The sequence below is a fragment of the Pyrus communis genome, chromosome 7 (genome assembly GCF_041283825.1).
Source record: "Pyrus communis isolate YQ-2024b chromosome 7, ASM4128382v1, whole genome shotgun sequence".
NCBI classification, from domain to species: Eukaryota; Viridiplantae; Streptophyta; class Magnoliopsida; order Rosales; family Rosaceae; genus Pyrus; species Pyrus communis.
Genome location: NC_142571.1, coordinates 6552852 through 6558227, shown reverse-complemented (window position 1 = coordinate 6558227; position 5376 = coordinate 6552852). Strand labels below are relative to the sequence as shown.

General features: G+C 37.8%; 1 pseudogene; it reads left to right on the top strand.

Moving 5' to 3' along the window:
* On the top strand, positions 1 to 750 carry LOC148695538 (uncharacterized; annotated as a pseudogene).
* Positions 751 to 5376: the final 4626 nt, after the last annotated feature.

The window sequence follows — 5376 nt, the reverse complement described above, 5'->3', positions numbered from 1 at the left end:
ATGGTCATGCATTGGCATAGTACGAGTGTTCTTCTCAAAGAACCTTCAAATGATTGGGATCAAGAAAGGCAATCTTTCCTTGGTCGATTCCTCGATGGAAAGGATTCAACATGCATTAAACAATTACGAGTTAGCAAGAGTGCATTTAAGTAGTTATGTGAAATTTTACAAGGGATTGGTGGATTAGTTCGCACGAGAAATGTGTCCATTGAAGAATCTGTTGCAATTTTTTTGAATATACTTGCCCACAACTTGAAGTTTAGAGTCATCGGTTTTCATTATTATCGTTCCAAGGAAACAATTAGTTAGCAATTTCACAATGTGTTGCATGCAATGATGAAAATAAGTCAAGAATATGTGAAATATCAGCCATGTGTTATTGGCAATTCTGAAAGAGACAAGTGGCGGTGGTTTGAGGTAATCAATCAACAACTATACCAAAAAAATATGTCTTCGTTTGATATCTTCATTAGCTTTTTAGACTTATCTCTTTTTTTTTTTCATTTGTATGACATTTTTGTTTAGAATTGTCTTGGAGCACTTGATGGAACTCTCATACCAGTAACAATAATGGATGAGGAAAGATCAAGATATCAAGATAGAAAGGGTGATATATCCACTAATATGTTAGGAATTTGTGGTCCAAATTCAAGATTTTTTTATGTGTTACCAAGATGGCAAGGCTCTGCATCTGATGCTCGTGTTTTGCGTGATGCCTTACATAGGATTATTCCAATAAACTATAACTAAGAATAGGGTGAAATATATGGCATAATATGGACTCATCATTCAACATTGAATTATTCCACAAATGACTTGGAATTCTATGCCATTGTTCAAGCATTGCAGTATTGGAGGCACTATCTGATCTACAAAGAGTTTGTTATGTTCTCCGATCATGACTCTTTAAAGCATATAAACAATCAAGAAAAATTACCGACAAGGCATGCTAAGTGGGCAGCATAGTTGCAAGAATTTACATTCGTCTTAAAGCACAAAGCCGGTGTGCAAAATCAGGTTGCAGGTGCTTTATGTCGGAGGAAATATTTACTTGGCTCGATGAGAGTTCAAGTATTGGGGTTTGACTCTTTGAAGGATTTATTGAAAACTGATCCTTTCTTCTCTACATTTGTTAAAGATGTTAAGCATGGAACTATAACATAATATGTGTTGCATGATGGGTTTCTCTTTAAAGGGAACCAACTTTGCATACCAGAGTCTAGTTTAAGATTGAGGATCATACAAGAGTTACATAATGAAGGCCACATTAGAAGGGACAAAACCTTGAGCTTATTTCTTTCTCTTATTTATGGCCTACCATGCGCAAATATGTATATCGTTTTGTAGAACGATGTCGAATCTGTCAAGTTTCTAAAGGCAAAGCGGCAAACGTTGGATTATACATGTCATTACCCATTCCATCAAAACCATGGGTAGATATAAGCATGGATTTTGTTTCAGATTTGCCTCATACTCAGTGCAGTGTAGACTCAATTTTTGTTGTGATGGATCGATTTTCCAAGATGGGATTGTCTGCAAAAAGACAATGGATGCTTCAAAAGTTGTTGAGTTATTCTTTCATGATGTATATCGAATTCATGGGTTACCAAGATCGATTATTTCTGATCAGAACACCAAATTTCTGAGTATTTTTTTTAGGAGCCTGCAGAAATTAGCTAATACACAATTGAATTTTAGCAACGCCTAATACTCAACCTGATGGGCAAACTGAAGTTGTGAATCGCTAATTAGGGGACCTTTTGCTTTGCCTAGTTGGTTAGCATCTGAAGTCATTGGACCACAAGTTATGTATTGTGGAGTTCGCCTACTATTGTTTCATCAATTGTAGCACCAGAATGTGTCCTTTCTACATTGTCTTTGGCTTAATTCCACTAGCACCAGTTGATCTTGCTCCTGTACCAAACGCGAAAAGAATTAGTGGCAAAGATGAAAGTTTCGTTGATAATGTCAAGCAGATCGACAGCATGACGCACAAGCACCTTCAAGAAACAAGTCAAAAATACAAAGCTCATGCAGATTCCAAAAGGCGAATGGTGGAGTTTGATGTGGGAGAATTTGTTTGGGCAGTTTTGACGAATGATCGTTTTTCAGCTGGAGATTCCAATAAACTATTTGCAAGGAAGAGTGGGTCATATGAAATTCTTGAAAAGATTAACCTCAATGCTTATCACCTGAAGTTGCCTAGCCATATTCGTACTTCTAATGTGTTCAATGTGAAACATCTCATTCCATTCAAAGTGGACAACGAAGATACTAGAGATGCAAATTCGAAGGCGAATTTTCACCAACCCAGAAAGGATGATGCAAATATGATGGCTAGTTCATTTATGGATCGTTGGGATAAATTGAATGCTTAACATTATTAAGTACTACTTAATAAATTCAATAACAGCTTAGGGCCTTTTTTTGGCTAATCATAACAGCCATGACGTTTTTATTGCTAATAATAGCCTTTCTTTATGTAATTTTCAATTTTCAATGCTATTAAGTTTATTGCCCTTTTAAATTCTGAATGTAAGTTACAAGTTGGTGATAAAACCTACTTCTTGCTGGAAGGTGGGGATGTTAGACCTTTTTTGAATGAATGAAATATGCAGAGAGATTTCTTTCTTAGTTTGTGCCTTTTTGTTTGTGAGATTGTTCAGCTTTGTTCTTCTAGTTGTCTATGTTGTAGGTTGGTACTAGAGACGGGGTTTTGGGGTTTTCAGGACTCTCCTTGCACTAGGAAATAATGGACTCTGCATATCAATTTTTCTTTTCATTTTATTTTGTTTTTAGTCGTTGCACCTTGCATCAGTTTGATATTTTGAAAAAATGTTTCTAATTTGAAATCCAAACTGCTAAAACTATTTAGATGGCAATTTCCAACTCTAGTTTGTGTTGGATTTATCCAATATAAATCAACCTTTAAGTGGTCTACTACATGTAATAGGAATGTAATATTGGAGAATAATGTTGATTGTGATTTGATCTCTTAAAGATATCAATCCTATATAAGGTGTCTTATATTGGAAATAGGATTGATGGAATCCTTAATTGAATATGATTATGATACTTGACTTGGAGGCTAAGAAAGTAAGTTTAGGTTTCCTTTATGGATGGAAACCCTAACTTTTAGCCTATATATAAACACCGGTCCCTATAAGCCTTAGAACACACAACATAATGCTTCCCATGGAGTAGTTGTATTATGCTAGGAGTTTATAGAAGACATTGGTGTCGCCGTGCCCTTTCTCCTTCCTTACTCGAGTACCATGGTTACAACTGGAATCAGGTTTGTCACTCATTCGCTTGTGTTTTAATTGTATAACCTTATAAAGCTAACAGTTTGACCATCGCATAGTCTAGTAGCACACACTTTTTCCAACTTAACTTGTAAGCTAAGCAAGAAAATAGAATCAAAACAATGTAGTAGCTAACTTTCAACACTTATTTCAAGCTGGTATGCTAGTAATCTATACATAAAGCCAACACAAAAAGTGAATAGTGTTTTTGGTGTCACCAAGTTTCAACAAAAAATTTAGACAAAATGCCCCCAAGACAAAAAATACAAAGACATCACAAAATAATGCATCAAATAAGGTAGGAGCATTTTTGTCATTTTACCAGTGTTTCTTTAATAATTAATTTTTTGTGATTTTTTTTAATTAGTACCTCACAATAGGCTAGCAATAATGTGATTAAATTTTATTTTTATTTTTAAACACGTTCAAAACATCTTAAGAGACATGTAATGCCGGTTATAAAAAATTATTTCACATGCGGATAATAATGTGATTAAATTAGTTGTCAAATGATTTTTTTTTAACAAACGATATTATCTACACTAAGGGGGAGTGTGACATCCCGTCCCGGGATTACTAGAACGCACGTGTGAAATTACATTATTGCCCCTAGTTCGTTTTTGTCATGTTGTGGGTTGTTTTGTGTGGTGTGGCATGTGTTGGACCACACACACACACTCACACACTCAGTCACTCTTCTTTTCCCTCTGTCTCTCCCGTGTCTCTCTCTCTCTTTCCTTTCTCTTCCACCATTATCGTACGGACAAATCTATAACCCACCAAAAACCTCACAGATCGAAGAAACTAAGGGTACCATTGGACTTGTGAGGTCAAGGCGAGCACAGACATACCATTTTCAGGTAAGGAAACTACCATTTTCACGTCGATTCGAAGTGGTACGAATTGTGTACTGTTCATGCAAGTTTAATTTAGTTAGTTCTTGGACTTTTGAAGGTGGTAGTTGTGTTGGTGAGGTCCCAAGGAGCTTGGGAGTGCATCGTTGGACGGTTTTGGACGTTGGAACCAAGAACTGTAAGTTTGGCCGATTTTCCATGTTTTTGAAAAGTTTATTCCAGTTGTTTTTAGGCTCTAAAACTAGTCCAACGTGGTAGATGAGGTTTAGGGCTTCATTTTGGTATAAAATGCGTGAAAAATGGATGAAAAACGAAGCAGAATAGTGAGTTTGAAGTTTTCCAGTTTTCCGACCAGTTTTCCGGTGACCGGAGTCCGGCGAAGGTCGGCCGGAGAAGAAAGGGGAATATTCCGTTAAGTTTAACGGAATATTCCTAACGGCAGGGGTTAAGTTTAACGGAATATTTCGTCAGTTTAACGGAATATTCCTGACGGCGTCTGTTGACACCGTCAGTGTGCCTGGCACGTGGCCGCGCGTGGGGGCGCGTGGGTCCGTGCCTGTTCTGGCGCGTGGGGGCGCGTGCGGGGTCCAAAAATTATTTTAAAAATATGGTTGTGATCCTGAGGTTGTGTAGAGCACGTTGGTATATTCATTTGTCCATTTTGAGCAATGTATGAGAAGTTTTTTACGAGAAATGGGTTATGTGCTTTAAAGTTAACGTTTTTATAGTTATTTCGCATTTAGGTGACACGTACCCCGAGGACGAGCGTGCACACGCGAGACAGGGGGGCTACGACCCTTCTACGTACCAGTGAGTGGGCTTTTGTTTTCCGTATATACCTATATACATTTATATTCTCAGAAATTGATAAAAAGGGTTATTTACATTATGCCATGCACTTTATTATTATCGTTTACGCATCATTGCATGCATTATTGTGGCATACATATACATATGCATATTGGGTGCTGTGGACGCACAGGTAAGTGCCAGGTAAGTGACATTCACGTTTATGTTTCAGTAGTGGTTTGAGATGCCTAGAGAGCTCATAACCTGCACCCCCGGTGTTAGTGCTCCCGCCCAGAGTAGGGCACAGTCCTTCACGTGATGTTCACCTCCCGCACCACACGCTCAGCTTGGATCCAAGTTAGGTGCATAGGCCTGTCGTACAGACCACATTAGGTGGTTCCGACTCGTAGGTGAGTCGCGATTATTCG